We start from the raw sequence: 18,384 nt of genomic DNA, 5'->3' as shown, positions 1-18,384 counted from the left end.
TCCCAATCAAAAACTAAAGTTTTGCGATAAAAAAACGATAAGCACATTAATATAAGACAGACATTCTCACAAATAAGTAACACAGCAGTAACACTCACTGGCAATGTTCCCCCGAGATGACTGGCAGGCGTTTGCCCGTGGTCGCCTGCCTGTTGCGCAGCGCAACTAACCTAAAAGAACTAACCTAACCTTACCTAACCTAGCTAACCTAACCTAACCAGACTAACCTAACCAAACTAATCTAATCTAACCTAACCTAACCTAAGTAAACTAATTTAACTTAACCAAACTAGCCTAACCTAACATAACCTAATTGCCAAGGCTAAGAAATGAATATGATGTCGTTATCTTACTGATCTTCGTAAAACCTGGCGATGCACTGGAAATAATCGAGGCGACACCCACCATAGACACCTTCCTCAGACTAATTCAAATATTTCAAAAATAGCCGATTTTCTCTCCTCAGGATGACATAAAATGCTATGATTGGCTAAATTAATTTTGTATTTTTTTAAAATTAACTACCGGCTGCATTCTCAAACAAGAGAACCAATCACCATGAATAATTTGGCGCTTGCATAACAGATGTGACATAAGCACGCACGAACGAAAGCACCTCAAGGAAGATCAGCGCCCGCCTGTCCATCACTTCCGATCATTGTCACGGGAATGAGCGAACCTGCTTCCCCAAAAGCAAATAAATCTTAAAAAATTGTTGTAGTATAAATAATTTGCGGTGGATATACAAAAGGATCAAATTGCTCAGAATGAGAAGCTCTATCCCATGAGAAAGGTAAAAAAAAGCCATGTTGAGTAAAAGACTACTCAAAGTTTTAATGTGGAGTATACTAAGTATATTTAATGTAGAGGAGGCAGAAATTTTGAAGAGCAAGTGGTAGTTGTCTAAAAGATTGTAAATTTGAATTTTAAAGCATGGAACAATGTTTAACCGTATTCTAAAGAAAAAAAAAAAAATCAGAAGTCGGGCCTTCAGTGGTTTCTCTTCGTAAAATTTCCTGTAGTTTTGGACATCTGAAAAATGATGTTCAAAAGTACATGGTAGATTCATCAACATAAGATTTGATAGAAGAGTAATATCAAGATCATTGGGTGGAACAAAGACCACCAAAGAGAACTCATAAAAGTCATTTAAGCCGTTAAACAAATACCACAATGATAACAAATGGAATACGGATTAAGTTACATAATGAGTGTTTTATTACAAAAATAGCGTGCGTAAACGTCTCTAACAGAGCACATGATTTTCATTTAGGAAAAAAAATCAGTCATTGGATAATTTATCCATGATGATGGAGTTAATATACTAATATATTTTGTAGGGCCCCAGCCAAGTTCAACAAAACTGGAATAAAAAAAAAAAAGAAAAACGCCACTGAGGTGCCGGTTCCGAACCAGAATCGAAACCATTGTCAAAAACTGGACGATAAGTGTCTTGAAACCTCCCTCTTGAAAGAGTTCAAGTCATAGAAGTGAGGAAATACAAAAACATAAAAGGAGTTCCAGAGTTTATTAGAATAGGGAATGAATGATTGAGATTGCATTAAATAAATGGACAAAATAGGGGTTAGAGAAAGTAGAAAGTCTTGTGCAGCGAGTCCGCTAGAGAAAGGGAGGCAATGGAGTTAACAAAATCAGACGAGCAGCTATCGTGAAAATAGCGGTAGAAGAAAGCAAGAGATGTATAACTGTAGTGATGAAAGAGAACCTAAAGCCAGTCACTTAGAGGAGAGGAGTTGATAGGAAGAAATGCTTTTGATTCTACAATCTTTAAAAAAAAAATATATATATATATATATATATATATATATATATATATATATATATATATATATATATATATATATATATATATATATATATATATATATATATATATATATATATATATATATATATATATATATATGGCATACATGGACGGATAAGGCTGTTGTACAAGAGTTAACAAGTGGTTGGGAGGGAGGTGGAGGATGAAAAAAAAAAAAAAAAAAAAAACTGGTGGAAACAACACAGAACTTTTAACTTTATAGAAGCTGTTTTAGGTATAGATGAGATGTGAAGTTTCCAGTTTAGATTGTAAGTAAAGGGCAGAACGAGGATGTTCAGTATAGAAGAGGGGGACAGTTGAGTATCACTGAAGAAGAGGGGACAGTTTTATTTAGACGTGGGAAAGTGCAGGGTGGTATCATCAACGTATGAGTGGATAGGTCAAGAAGTTTGGTTAAGAAGACAGTTGATGAATAATAGGAAGAGAGTGGGTGACTTGACAGAATCCTGAGGAACACCACTGTTAATAAATTTAGGAGAAGAACAGTGACCATCTACCGCAACAGAAATAGTACGGTTAGAAAGAAAACTGAGCTGAAGTTACGAAGAGAAGGATAGAAGGCACAGGTGGGTATTTCGGAAATCAAAGCTTTGTGCCAGACTCTATCAAAATCTTTTGATATGACTAAGGTAACAGCGATTCAGTAAGCCGGAAGATCACCAGCAAAAGGGCCTCAACGGAACCTATATTGCCGATCAGATATAAGGTTGTGAGATGATGGATGTTTAAGAATGTTCCTATTGAATATACAACCAAAAACTAAAGAGGCAGGAAATTAAAGCAATAGGACGGCAGCTTAAGGGATTATAACAGTCACCCTTTTAAGGAACAATGTCAATATAGGAAAACTTCCAGCAAAAAAGAAAGATTGATGTTGATAGACAGAATTGGAAGAGTCTGACTGGGCAAGCTCCAAGCACGGAAGCACTAGCCCTTGAGTGGGGGAGGGAGGGTCGGGGCTCGATCGGTACCATATTTGGGCAGGAAATCTTACAGTGATTAAATGAAAGACTAATGTCTATAGTCTTAAAAAGGCATGATGGCATTCTATATATCTTATCCTTCCCTGTGATATCAGCCATTTCTTTGGTATCGTGATTTTTCATCACGTGAAAGTTTTTTCTTCTTTTTTCCTTGTGACACGATACATTACCTTTAGTAGGGCATGTTATATATCAAAATGAAGCTTTAGAAAAGGACGTTTCAGAATAACATAACATGTTTGAGTATCTGATCATATGTATTAGTTATAATCATAGGAGGAAAACACAACAAGGGAGGTCACGAACATCATTTAATGGTACCACATGTTCCGACTTTTTCTAAAGTCATCTTCAGTGGTTCTAAAACAAGACACAAAAACAATAACAATTAGCCTTGATATAAAACCAAACTAAGAATATAGGAATAAAAAAAACTAAAAGATAGAAAAATATATAAATCATAACATACATAAAAACTTAGGTGAAAGTTATAAAATGTTTAGCGAGGTGGCAGACTGCATGTTATTTAACACTTTTTTTTTTATGTTTCTAATATGTATGGATTCTGATGTATGTAAATCTATGTTTTTACAGGAATCTATGATCTTAAAACGTTCTGGACTTAATTCAACCTTACAAGAAATACTGTGGTCTCTTACGAATGAATGAGGAGGGATAGCGAGTGAGCGACCAGTCCGGCTGGAGCAGCCCAAAGGGTTGGCGATACGTGTGCGGAAAGAACGAAAGGTGCTTTCCAAGTACCCGACCTGGCAGTGCGGGCAGGTATAACAATATACGATCGACGGGCGTAGGGGTGTCGGAACTTGATATTTGAGTTTGGAGTAAAAAAAAAAAAAAAAAAAAAGTTTTGAATTTTTTTTAATCTTTTTTTTTATTTTTATTATATAAAAGTTGATTTGGGTAGAATTTTTGGAGTTGTTTAAGTAACTCTTCCTGAAGATTACGTGAATCATGTCCGATTTATGATAATGAGAGGAACACCGCCTTGTTAACAATGGGAACACTACTTGGTGGTTTGCTTTAGAACCACTGAAGATATCTTAAGAAAAGTTGAAACGTCTGTCACCATTAGTTCCCCAGGAACACCCTTGTTTCTGTTGTTATAAGGAGAAGATACGGATACCCTGGCCTTCAAGTGTTCAGAAAATACGAGCAAACAAGAACATAAGAACATAAGAAATATGAGAAGCTGCAAGAAGCCATCAGGCCTACACATAGCTGTCCCTGTATGAAATATACCTACCTATTTCCACCTATCATCCCCATCCATATATCTATCTAATCTTCTCTTAAAGCTCCCTAATGACTTAGTGTAGTGCTGAGAAATTAATTATGTATATTTCTACTTTTTTTCCTAGGCTAGGGCCCATGTAGTGTGCGGGGGTGACCAGAATCTCAGTACCATGTGACTAACCCCTCCCCTTCCCCTCCTCTCCTCAGTGTCCTTTTGTCCTTGCTTTCCCCCCCCCCCCCTCTCAGCGTCACTGTGTTGACCACTTCTATAACAAATTTACCCCGTGAATAAACGTAATTTCTCCTGCTTGGCCAGGTTGTAGAGGCGAATTTTTCACCTAATCCCAGAGAATGGGGAGCCCTTAATATGATAAAATTAATTCTATAATGGTAAGGTCTTAAACCAGCCCAAACAAATCCCAGATAATTACGCCGCGCCAATGAGGTTGACGAATCTGATAAGTCTTCTTTGCTTCGCTGCCCTGTCACCCCTGTTGCTACGCAAGCCGGGAAGAGATACCAGACTTTGACTAATTCCCCAATTGATTTCAAAAGTCCATTGAATTAAACTTCTTAAAGTAACAACTAAAAAGTAAACAGTAACTTAATTATTCATATTTTTCATCCCTGAACTCACAACCTAGTCGCCCCCCCCCCACTAAAAACAAAATTATAACTTAATAAATTTCCCCATTGGAAACCTTTATCCTTAGTTTCCCGCCGATTTCCTCACAAGCAAAGCCAGTCTCTCTCGGATTCTCCTCAGGTGAGCATGCAGTCTGATAGTCTCCCCCTCCATTCCTGTAATATTAAGTAAGTGTTTATTTAACAATAATTTTACTAAAGCCAGTCTCTCTCGGATTCTCCTCAGATATTCCTGATGATAAACTGTTTTCTGAGTGGATAGATATTCGCATTTTTTCGTTCTTTTTTTGTTGGTTTTCTCCACGGGACTAGTGAAACCACCTGGTTCGAGATCACCGTGTGAGACTGTCCTCAGGTCTATACATACTTTTTGGGTATATATTTGTTATTTATTTATTTATTCTCTGGTCTCCCCCACAACTCAGTAGTCGCGAAAATATCTCCATCGTAGTTTTTATGTAATTGAAGAATACGCTACCATTTATTTTGTATTTCTGAATTATGTAACTGAAGAGTACGCTATCATTTATTTTGTATTTCTGAATTATGTAACTGAAGAGTACGCTACCATTTATTTTTATATTTCTGAATTCCTTTCTTTTTATTATTATTATTCGGTTTATTCCATTATCAATTAAAAATCTATAAAAGTGTCAATATTTGTATTTCTTTTAATCCAGTGATAGGATTTTGTAATTATCGTCTGCCACAAGGGAACATCACACCCCTTAGAGGGCACTAAACTGGTGAGCAGCGGTGGGATTTATTTCGCGACTAACCGAAAGAGGTGGAGACTGGAAATAATTGTAAATGTTGAAGGTGATGATGATGCCAAGCGAGACATTCAAAGGAGGGCGTGCACGTGCATGGTGGTGAGCAGGTGATGATTGGAGAGGCACAGAACGTTCAGGATGGAGGAGGAGGAGGAGCAGGAGTCTTTGTGTATAGGAAGGAGAAAGAAGGAGGATAGGAGTAATAAGTAATAATGCAAGGAGAATGGAGGAGGAGGAGGAGCAGGAGTCTTTGTGTATAGGAAGGAGAAAGAAGGAGGATAGGAGTAATAAGTAATAATGCAAGGAGAAAGGAGGTGGAGGAGGAGTAATGAATAACAATGATTAAGAGGAAAACCAGAGGAGGAGAAATAGTAATGAACTATAATTTTTTTTTCTTGAATAATGACAAAACATGCACATGAGCTTTCTGGCCACCTGGGTCAGAAAAAGACAATTAAAAAGGCCGAAGAATTGTTTTACTGGTGTAATCTCAAGTTTGACGTAACCCAGTACGTAAAGAATTACCTTCAGTAGAGAAGCCCTTAGATAGGATAGGTATAGACCTGACGGATATGATTGCAGGCAGTGGTGGCTACCGATATGTGTTGACTATCGTAGATCACTTTAGCCGATTTGTGAAGTTCTATCCACTCAAAAACAAACTATCAGAGGGAATTGTAGAGGCGCTGCAGCAGTACATTACCGACTTCGGGACTCCTCACTCCATCGTCCTGGACAACGGGGGCGAGTTCACCTCCCAGATCTTCCAACAATTCTGCCAGCAACACCTCATCACCCTCTGTTACACCACTCCCTACCACCCGCAAGGGAACGCCATCACCGAACGACTCCATCGCACGCTCAAATCCATCTTGGCTTCCATGTGCCGAGGTTACCCGCTACGGTGGCCTCGCCTACTCCCTGTGTGTCAGGCCACTATGAATGCCGCCGTCCATACCAGTATCGCCCAACAACCTTTCTTCGCGTTTTTCTCCCGGCATGCGCCCCGAGTGGTGGGTGCCAGGCTACCCGCAGTTGATGGTGACGAGCAAGACGTGGATGTGATCCGCCGGCTGATCCGGGAAACACACGAGAAAATGACTCGGAAATACCGTAATGCGGCCAACAGGAAACGCAAGGAGCAGAAGGTAGACATTGGGGCGTTGGTGTGGGTGAAGCGAGAAACTACAGAGTCAGGAGTGTGTAAGAAACTGTGTGTTCGTTGGGACGGCCCATATAAGGTGGTGGAAGTTTTAAGAGGAGGCGGTGGTTATGTGGTGAAAGACCCTTTCTCGGGAAAGATGGTGCAAAGAGCGGCAGAAAAGATCAAACAGTTTCACAGTGAGGAAGAGTACGTAGTTGCAGCTCAAGACACAGTGTTCCAACCTGATATAGAAACTGAAGTGTTACCGCCTAGAGTGCGTAACCGTCCCAGACGCTATATTGAGGAATGTTAATGTCGCTGGAAAGACGGTATAGAAAAGAGCAGAGTGCTTGGGGTAAATAGAGTCCCCCCCCTTACTTTTGCATGGTCTGGCTGGACTGGTTGTAATGAATCGTGGTATGACGGGTATGGGTACTATGTGAGAGGTGATGTAAGAATTTGAGAAGGAATAAGGAACCACTTTAATTCGCAGACTACTACTGCACTCGACAATCCGTTCGGGCCATTCTGTGGTGGATTACTTCAGGACGTGGCGAGCGCTTCGCGTAATCATCTATAGTATCTCGTGGTATGAGTGAATGTGTGGATGAGTAAATGACTGTCCGAGTGGAAGGAACCGAGTACTGGGGTGGCCGAATCTCGTTTCAGAGAGTGACGGAGTGACTTAAGGTTAAGTCCTCACACCACAGGAGGTCAAGAGGCTGGTTGGGGTGGAATTTCTTTTCTTTTTCCTTGAGATGAGAGAAAGAGCCGAGTTATGTCTCCAAGGGACATTGTGGTGATATGGCCCACAAGCCATTGTATGGGAGAGAATGTCAGAGTTATTTCCCGACAGAGATCACGTGCAGTTCGTCAGCCTGGCTTGGTTATGTGGTGGTGAGGGGAGTTTCTAATTACTCGGATGTGAAGGTGTTATTTTATTTTTTTTGGTAAGGAGAAAAGAGAGAGGTGAAAAATTCTAGAACGGATGAAAGGCTCGTGTAGTGCTGAGAAATTAATTATGTATATTTCTACTTTTTTTTCCTAGGCTAGGGCCCATGTAGTGTGCGGGGGTGACCAGAATCTCAGTACCATGTGACTAACCCCTCCCCTTCCCCTCCTCTCCTCAGTGTCCTTTTGTCCTTGCTTTCCCCCCCCCCCCTCTCAGCGTCACTGTGTTGACCACTTCTATAACAAATTTACCCCGTGAATAAACGTAATTTCTCCTGCTTGGCCAGGTTGTAGAGGCGAATTTTTCACCTAATCCCAGAGAATGGGGAGCCCTTAATATGATAAAATTAATTCTATAATGGTAAGGTCTTAAACCAGCCCAAACAAATCCCAGATAATTACGCCGCGCCAATGAGGTTGACGAATCTGATAAGTCTTCTTTGCTTCGCTGCCCTGTCACCCCTGTTGCTACGCAAGCCGGGAAGAGATACCAGACTTTGACTAATTCCCCAATTGATTTCAAAAGTCCATTGAATTAAACTTCTTAAAGTAACAACTATAAAGTAAACAGTAACTTAATTATTCATATTTTTCATCCCTGAACTCACAACCTAGTCGCCCCCCCCCCACTAAAAACAAAATTATAACTTAATAAATTTCCCCATTGGAAACCTTTATCCTTAGTTTCCCGCCGATTTCCTCACAAGCAAAGCCAGTCTCTCTCGGATTCTCCTCAGGTGAGCATGCAGTCTGATAGTCTCCCCCTCCATTCCTGTAATATTAAGTAAGTGTTTATTTAACAATAATTTTACTAAAGCCAGTCTCTCTCGGATTCTCCTCAGATATTCCTGATGATAAACTGTTTTCTGAGTGGATAGATATTCGCATTTTTTCGTTCTTTTTTTGTTGGTTTTCTCCACGGGACTAGTGAAACCACCTGGTTCGAGATCACCGTGTGAGACTGTCCTCAGATCTATACATACTTTTTGGGTATATATTTGTTATTTATTTATTTATTCTCTGGTCTCCCCCACAACTCAGTAGTCGCGAAAATATCTCCATCGTAGTTTTTATGTAATTGAAGAATACGCTACCATTTATTTTGTATTTCTGAATTATGTAACTGAAGAGTACGCTATCATTTATTTTGTATTTCTGAATTATGTAACTGAAGAGTACGCTACCATTTATTTTTATATTTCTGAATTCCTTTCTTTTTATTATTATTATTCGGTTTATTCCATTATCAATTAAAAATCTATAAAAGTGTCAATATTTGTATTTCTTTTAATCCAGTGATAGGATTTTGTAATTATCGTCTGCCACAAGGGAACATCACACCCCTTAGAGGGCACTAAATTAGCACTAACAACTTGATTACTGTGATCTACCACTCTATTTGAGCACCAATTCCTTTCTCTTTAACAGCTTCAATCTCGCTTCGTAACGAATACCCCTCATCCACTGTATTCTTTTAGTCATTCTCCTTTGTACTGATTCAAACAGACCTATATCCTTCCGGTAACACACAAATCGTAAGTTAGTCAAATCCTTCTTCAAAAACAACTGTGACTAATGTATTAGTCATTTCATTCGACCCCTATTTCCTTGTAGTCATTGGTTAAACGCATTTACATACTTGCTTTGCAATGGAAATCACTCCTATTTAAATGTTTGTAATATATTATGAAATAAACTGATGTTAGATATGATAATACAGTGCATCAAGCCTAGTTTGGGGCAATTGCCGCAATTTGAATCTACCGCCTTTGATGTGGCATGCCGCCAGTAGAGTGCAGCAAGAGCGTCGGTCGGAGCCAGCCAACGGGGATCAAAAGTTCAAAACAAACAACCCACGTTAACTGCGGGTTAAGTTAATGTTGTGTGTGTGTGTGTGTGGTGGGGGTTGCTTGGGTGTGTGTGTGAAGCAGGTCTGAATTTATTGCCTAATTTCTCCCAACCTACGGACTCTCAAATTAGCCGCAGCACAGCAACGGATACATGAACACCGTAAGAGCATATTGATCGAAGTTGGAAGTAGGGAGAGTGCTGGACTTTGTCAATATTAGCCAGTGAAGAAATTTTTAACCACTTAGCTACCCACTCCCTCCACCAGTCAACCAGATCCTGCGCATGCGCTCTAGAGGAGTGACCTCACAGTTGCCAAGGAAACGGAGACGCCGTGTGGAGAGTCAGAAATGGCAGAGTGGCAGCAAGCTAGATTACAAAAATGACGAACCCCCAACTGAAAGCTGCCTTTAACACATTTCTGAATGCCAAGAGACAAGAAGAACCTGCAAACTCAATCCTACTTGAATAATTAAAATAGCTACGAGAAGAAATACGGGAAATGAAGCAAATCAAGAAAGAAGTGGAGTTGTTAACTACACGACTGGACGATGCTTACACAATAATCCATGGACAACAACTCTTCCTGGAATCTATGAATAGCAAGGAGCGACGCCAGAACATTGTAGTCCTGCTGTGGGTGTGAAGGAAGAAGTGGATGAGATGGGGACGTCGGATGATGAAAACTGAAGAGAATCCTGAACACTGCTGGATACACCGAAAATTCTGACCTGACTGAATGAGGGATGAAGCGACTCGGCAAGGAGAACAAGGAGAAGAAACGGCCAATACTACTGAGAGTAAACAACCAGAGACAGCGTGACAACATCCTGAGAGTAGCAAAGAACCTGAAAGAAGCTCGAGCAACAATGACAAGAATTTACTTGAAAAGAGATACCCAGCGATTCGAAAAGAACAAGCTCGACTAAGGATGTGAGAGAAGGAAGAGAAAGAGAACCATGGCTGCTTCAAACATTAGCTACGATTGGGAGAACGGAGTCCTGCTGCAGGATGGGGTCGTCATCGATCGATTCTCTCCGAAGGTTTTCCAGTAATACAACAAAATAAGGAAATTAAAATTTATTCATGGAACATTGCTGGCTTGAAAGATAAGTTACAAGATAACTTGATTTTGTATTTTGTTATGAGTTTTGATATTGTATTTCTTTTAGAGGCGAAACTACTTCAATTTGGCAGTACCAGGCTTTGACGTTTATACCAGTGTATCACGAGTAGGTCAGCACCGAGGAGGAGTGGTAATGTTGGTTAAAAGTAAACTGACGGACGACATCATAAATGTGGATACAGATAGTGAGGGGCAAATATGGATAACCATGTCGTGGTGGCCAAACCAGAAGATAGGTGATGTGTATATTCCCCCAAGCGATTCACCATATTTTAGCTTATCACAACTCGGAGCCTTAGCGAGCCACACTGTGAACCCTGGCGACGTTATCGCCATGGGTGACTTTAACGGTAGAATCGGTCAGCCTTGCTTGGTTGATGAGGCAGGGTGTGCGTATCAATATGATGGGTGTGAAGGACATGGTGGTAAATAGTCATGGTAAAACCCATGTTAATATATGTCAGATTAATAATTTGGTAATAGTGAATAATCTTGTGTATAAGAGTGAACATTTCAGCGGAAACTTGACTTTTAAACACCGCGATACATGGCTTTCAGAAATTGACGTGCTTGTATAAGTTAACTTGCTTAGATTAGATTAGGGAGTTACACGTATACCAAGATGTACGTGGATCAGACCATGTTCCAATATCTACTACTCTGGATATCAATGGAGGAAAAGTGGTCTCGATCAAGGTAGAGAGAGCGACTAATTTGGGACAAAGTTACCAGCCCCAGCCACCAGCCTTTGTTCATAAACCAAGAAAATCAGCCAGCTATAAGAAAGTTAGTACGGAAGAATTCAGGAGAAGACTAAACCGAATGGAGCCCCTTATCTTGAGGCAGGACAGTGATATCGATGAGACCATAGCTTTCGGATATGACATCACTATGGAGGCGGCTACGAGTTGTACGAGAGAAACAGAAAACGAATCAGGTGACTGGAGCACAGCACAGCCAACATGGGCAAGTATACTGCAGTCACAGGATAATAAACTGTTGTGGAAATCAATTAATTGGAAAGGATCTTTGGAGGTGGAAAAGAGAGAGACCGAGTGATAATAATTTTAAAGAACATGTAGAAAAGTTATTGAACCCAGAGAATACTTTAGAAAACAAGGAGGAGGTACTATAAAATAGTGTGCCCTTCATCCCAATGCTTGACGACCCATTTTCTATGCAAGAGTTCATGGAGTCTGTCAATGGTATAAAAAAAAATAAAGGTTACGGTGGTATATGCCCGGGTGTTGTACAGATGCTCCCTGAGTCATGGGTGTCATTTGTTCTGCTTATTTTTAATGTTGTTTTTTTATGAATATGAATTATCCAGTCATGTGGTGCTATTCAAAAATATTTCTTATTTTTAAATCTGGAAACAATGTTATGTAACAACTATCGAGGGATCTCTATAATGGACACGCTAGCTAAAATTTATGACACACTTATATATAACATACTACTTTTATGGTGTAACATTAATAAATGCCAGGCTGGCGTACAGAAGAAAAGGAGCTGCATAGAACAAATATTGTCGTTACGACTACTGTGTGACTTTGCTTTATTTAAAAATGTTAAATTATATGTGCTGTTCATTGATTTTAGTAACGCTTACGACAGGGTCCCGAGAAATAAGATGATAGAAGTATTAAGGAGTCTCGGGTGTGGAAAGCGAATGCTATTATCCATTCAAGCAATGTATAAGTGTACAAAACTTCTGAAAACTGCTGCCATTACCACTACAGTTAACATCCGTCAAAGAGCTCCAACTAACTGTTGACTGTTTATTATGAATATAGACCGGTTTGTGAGCATACTTAAAAATGCAGTTGCAGACGATGGATTTTTAGGACTGCATCTCTTGCTGATGGATGATGCTGTTATCTCGGTCACCAATAGAGATACAGGCTTAAGGAAACTTCGTTTTATGTCAGTACTGTGATGAATATGGAATGATCATTAATGAGAAGAAAACCAAGTTTTTTTTGTCATTAACGGAGGAAAACAGGATAAAGAAGACCTAGTTGTAGGAAACACAGGGTAAAATATACAGACCAGTACGTGTATTTAGGAGCCTGGTTTACTGACGGGCAAGATGAAGGATGTGATGGTTAAGATGAAGTACAGAGTGAAGCCCTCGTTAACAAGTTTTCCATATTATGTGCAGCCAACTCACAAATGCCATACATTTGTAAGGAAAAGTATTTGATGCCGCTGTTATGTCGTCTGTTTCATATAGCTCAGAGTCTTGGCTCACAAGTAATATAAAAAGGTATAGAGAAACAATACAATAAATTAATTAAGTGTTTGCTAGGGGTACGGAAGAATAAGAGTGTAAATCTATGTATCTTAGAAGCAGGTATACCCCCTTTCGATTATATTTTAGATAAGATGAAAAGAACATTCCTAATGTGAAAGCGAGACAGAGTTGATAATGAGGAACCATTTACCTTCGTTTTTTTTTTTTACTTATGTAAGAACATAATGCGCCTGGATACAGAAATTTAGTAAAAGTTTTATGTGATGACCAGACTTCAGATCCTCTGGGTAAGATCAAAGACTAAGTGTTACACCAGGGGTATGGGTGTGGGTGGCAGACTGTTGGAGGTGGAAGCACTGAGAGAGGCGGGAACAGAGAGAGAGCGGAGACGCGTGGCCCAAGAGGAAGCGAGCGTGTGCCTGCCTGCTTTGGAAGTGTTTGCCTGCCTGTTGAGTGCCCTGTTGAGTGCCTGTCGTGCCCTGGGAGACTTGTGGTGCCCCTGTGAACTTGTAAAGCAGTGTACTTGCGGAGGATATGTCATTATACCTAGGAAATAGTGCCCGTGTTTTTCCCTTGTGCCCTGGCCTCGTGTGTGTGTGTGTGTGTGCCTTTTGTCCCGGCGTTCAGAGTGTGACTTATTCGAGGCTCCGCTGCTCTAGTTTCTCGACCCTTGCTCGTGTGGATAACACGCCCGCCCGGAGTGAGGGGTGGGCGCAACATATGTACAAAGGAAAGCACCAACAGCAACTAAGTTAAACACCTATGTTGCAGAGCTTAAACCTTCCTTGAATGTTCATGATGTTTATGTAACTACTACATATATCCCAGAATATCATCGGGAGTCTCTCACACGAATCAGTCTAATGTCTCATAACTTAAGAGTGGAGACAGATAGATGGAACCGTACACCAGCTTCCTTCAGGACTTCCTCTTGTGATAATGTCTTCATACAAATAGAGAACTATGTATTAATTTCATGTTCAGCTTCGGAAGATTGCCGACATACATTCCCTATGTTAAATTTCAGGAGCACAGGAGAACTCTTGAGTGCAAATATGTACATGAAGTACTAGAGAGATATAATCAGGTAATGATTGATATGCCATATTATGCATATTAATTGGACAAAAAATATTTGATCATTAAATTATAAACTTTATGATTATGTATGTACTTGATACTGTTCTGTATAATGTTAACAATTCAAATGTTATTTTTTTTGTCAATAAACTTAACTAACTTGTTCCTGTAGTGATTATCGTTAGATAGTTATGGCTGAAGTTTGTAGAATCAGTAGGTGCAGTTGTAGGGCTCTATGATGCCGGTGTGGCGTTGGCGATGTTTCTCTTGTAGCTGTGCTTGGTTTATTTGGGCGAGCCGGGTAGCTATCAAGTGTACCTATCTAGGTAAGTGAATCACACATATACGGCAAGTTATGTACTGATGTTTTTGAATGATTTAACAAGGTAAAATACATAAGACGTGTCCGGAAGTTTTTCTCACCCCCAAGCTGCTAACTGTACAATCCATCCATGTATGGAGTATGCTTCACATGTCTGGGGGGTTCCACTCGTACCGCTCTTCTAGACAGGGTGGAATCAAACGTTTTTTGTCTCATCAACTCCTCTCCTCTGACTGTCTTCAGCCTCTCTCATCGCCGCAGTGTTGCATCTCTATCTGTCTTCTACCGCTATTTTCATGCTAACTGCTCTTCTGATCTTGCTAACTGCATGCTTCCCCTCCTCCCGCGGCCTCGCAGCACAAGACTTTCTTTCTAGAGAGGTGGACTTTCTGTCAAACTCTCTAATGCAAGAGTTAACCAGTATTCTCAATCATTCATCCTTTTCTCTGGTAAACTATGGAATTCCCTGTCGGATTCTGTATTTCCACCTTCCTATGACTTGAATTCCTTTAAGAGGGAGGTTTCAAGACACTTATCCTTAAATTTGTGACTACTGCTTTGGACCCTTTTCTGGGATTGGCATCTCAGTGGGCTTTTTTTTTTTTTTTTGTTGCCCTTGGCCAGTGTCCCTCCTACATAGAAAAAAAAAAGTCAAACTGAAATAAGTAATTTCATGAAATGCCTAGTCAGTCTGTATATGGTTGTATACTATTGTATATTGTTGGGAATTGCCCCTCACCTCCAAAAATACAGTTTATGTCTCCATGTTATAGTTAAGGCGCTTAAGGTATGTCCCTCAACCATAATATGAAGGCGGAAATGTTGAAAACGAAAGGTAACAGAGTCAGTTTTTACTTAAGGACACCCATCCATGTTCATCTTGAATACAGGTTTTTCTGACATAATTTAATGCATGCTAAACATATATTACTATGAATTCTACTACTAACCTAACCTAACCTGACCTAATATAAACTTGACCTAACCTGACCTAACCCAAAAATTGACCATCATATCTCTGGTTTGGTTAGGTCAGGTTAGGTTTAAGTTAGGTCAGGTTAGGTTTAGATTAGGTTAGGTTAGCTTAGCTTAGTGGTGAAATTCTTTGTAATACATGTTTTGTACAGTAAAATCCCTCTTATCTGGCATCAACGGGACCGCCGACATGCCGGATACTTGAATATTGCCGGATACTTGAATAGAAATGAAATTATGTCCACAATCACCACCCTACACTCACGCATCATACCATAAGAAAGATCAGCTAATCTTAATCAGCAGCTGATCTGATCAGCTGCTTAAGTGTAAGCACAACACGCTTCCTCTTTTCTAAAACTTAAGGCATGATGAAGGCGTCAGGCGATAAACAGTACACACGCGGGACTGAGTCACTGAGTAAACACAGTGCAGTAGGCCGCGGGTGGCGCGAAGCAGTGCGCTCTGGTGGCGAGGGGACAAAGTATGCCTCGCGCGGGAATTTTAATCGATTTTATGAGTACACATTGATTTTTCATTGATTTTAAGGCTTGGGGAAAAATGTGCCGGATAATTGAAGCTGCTGGATACTCGAATGCCGGATGAGAGGGATTTTACTGCATACATTAAATTAAATCAGAAAAACCTGTATTCAAGATGAATATGGATGGGTGTCCTTAAGTAAAAATTGACCGGTAACAGCAATTACACACCTTAACTATAATTAGGAGACATGAACTGTATTTTCGGAGGCACGGAGCAATTCTCAACAATTATCTCCTTGTTTGATAATCAATCACATACACAACTTTTCTATTGTGCACTCTCATGCACACTGGCTATGTCATGTATCCCATTATTTCCATATACTCGTACCCTTTGAAAAAAATTCATGCACCCTTTGGTGTACCATGCACCCAGTTAGACTATCACTGGGTTCGGCTATGGAAGGATTAAAGTAGGTAATTATATCACTTTACAAACTGACATGGCATTTCATGAAATTACTGATTTCACAGTTTAACTGTAATATATATATATATATATATATATATATATATATATATATATATATATATATATATATATATATATAGCTGGTTATTTATTTATTTATCTTTTTTCCTACATAGTTGCAGAGATTAGTTTTGTGGATATTATTGAGATGATGCTAGTCTATGCATTCGATGTTAATACTTACATTATAGATATAGTGTTTTTATTGGTGAATGTTGCAAGATAGCTAGGCAGGGGAGCGAGACACAGAGACACACGTCTCTCCTTTATTGGGCTCGGCCCGGAACTGAGGATACACTCTTGGCGACAAGCAGTGCTTGGCTTGCCGCCGGGAAAACATATCGTACACCACGTACAAATAATAATATATCCAATATCCTCCCGTAAGATAAATGTGTGCCTGCAACACATTAATCTGATATGTGTATGAGCATAACGGGCTACGACGGCACGGGAGGGGAACGAACTAAACTTGGAATGGAGGTAAGTATACACGTACGGGTGAGGAACAAAAAAAGAATACCTTTGAAAATAATAATACAAAATACAAACTAGAAGAACGATGGTTTTACCTGGCCTGAAGTCTGTCTGTGTATGTGCGTGTGTGTGTGTGTGTTTTTTTTTTTATGTAGGAAGGATACTGGCCAAGGGCAACAAAAATCTAATAAAAAAAAAATTCCCACTGAAATGCCAGTCCCATAAAAGGGTCAAAGCAGTGGTCAAAAATTGGTGGATAAGTGTCTTGAAACCTCCCTCTTGAAGGAATTCAAGTCATAGGAAGGTGGAAATACAGAAGGCAGGGAGTTCCAGAGTTTACCAGAGAAAGGGATGAATGATTGAGAATACTGGTTAACTCTTGCGTTAGAGAGGTGGACAGAATAGGGGTGAGAGAAAGAAGAAAGTCTTGTGCAGCGAGGCCGCGGAAGGAGGGGAAGCATGCAGTTAGCAAGATCAGAAGAGCAGTTGGCATGAAAATAGCGGTAGAAGACAGCTAGATATGCAACATTGCGGCGGTGAGAGAGGGGCTGAAGACAGTCAGTTAGAGGAGAGGAGTTGATGAGACGAAAAGCTTTTGATTCCACCCTGTCTAGAAGAGCAGTATGAGTGGAACCCCCCCAGACATGTGAAGCATACTCCATACATGGACGGATAAGGCCCTTGTACAGAGTTAGCAGCTGGGGGGGTGAGAAAAACTGGCGGAGACGTCTCAGAACACCTAACTTCATAGAAGCTGTTTTAGCTAGAGATGAGATGTGAAGTTTCCAGTTCAGATTATAAGTAAAGGACAGACCGAGGATGTTCAGTGTAGAAGACAGAAGAAGAAGACAGTTAAGTGTCATTGAAGAAGAGGGGATAGCTGTCTGGAAGATTGTGTCTAGTTGATAGATGGAGGAATTGAGTTTTTGAGGCATTGAACAATACCAAGTTTGCTCTGCCCCAATCAGAAATTTTAGAAAGATCAGAAGTCAGGCGTTCTGTGGCTTCCCTGCGTGATATGTTTACCTCCTGAAGGGTTGGACGTCTATGAAAAGACGTGGAAAAGTGCAGGGTGGTATCATCAGCATAGGAGTGGATAGGACAAGAAGTTTGGTTTAGAAGATCATTAATGAATAATAAGAAGAGAGTGGGTAACAGGACAGAACCCTGAGGAACACCACTGTTAATAGATTTAGGAGAAGAACAGTGACCGTCTCCACAGCAGCAATAGAACGGTCAGAAAGGAAACTTGAGATGAAGTTACAGAGAGAAGGATAGAAACCGTAGGAGGGTAGTTTTGAAATCAAAGCTTTGTGCCAGACTCTATCAAAGGCTTTTGATATGTCCAAGGCAACAGCAAAAGTTTCACCAATTTCTCTAAAAGAGGATGACCAAGACTCAGTAAGGAAAGCCAGAAGATCACCAGTAGAGCGGCCTTGACGGAACCCATACTGGCGATCAGATAGAAGGTTGTGAAGTGATAGATGTTTAAGAATCTTCCTGTTGAGGATAGATTCAAAAACTTTAGATAGACAGGAAATTAAAGCAATAGGACGGTAGTTTGAGGGATTAGAGCGGTCACCCCTTTTAGGAACAGGTTGAATGTAGGCAAACTTCCAGCAAGAAGGAAAGGTAGATGTTGACAGACAGAGCTGAAAGAGTTTGACTAGGCAAGGTGCAAGC

General features: G+C 40.2%; 1 protein-coding gene across 5 annotated transcripts in view; it reads right to left on the bottom strand.

The window, feature by feature from the left end:
- The window catches only part of LOC135113231 (carboxylic ester hydrolase-like), a 137,824-nt gene extending 121,232 nt beyond the window's left edge, over nt 1-16,592 (bottom strand). For 2 of the 5 annotated variants that reach the window (XM_064028402.1, XM_064028405.1), the window contains exon 1: nt 16,409-16,587. The gene's annotated coding sequence lies outside the window, so the exon portion shown is untranslated. Of the gene's footprint in view, nt 1-16,408 lie in introns of all 5 variants that reach the window. The other 3 variants (XM_064028408.1, XM_064028401.1, XM_064028403.1) reach the window with 3 other exon arrangements.
- Nucleotides 16,593-18,384: the final 1,792 nt, after the last annotated feature.

This window comes from Scylla paramamosain, chromosome 25, assembly GCF_035594125.1.
Source record: "Scylla paramamosain isolate STU-SP2022 chromosome 25, ASM3559412v1, whole genome shotgun sequence".
Classification (NCBI taxonomy): domain Eukaryota; kingdom Metazoa; phylum Arthropoda; class Malacostraca; order Decapoda; family Portunidae; genus Scylla; species Scylla paramamosain.
The sequence above is the reverse complement of the archived record's forward strand: the minus strand, read 5'-3'. Positions and strand labels throughout refer to the sequence as shown.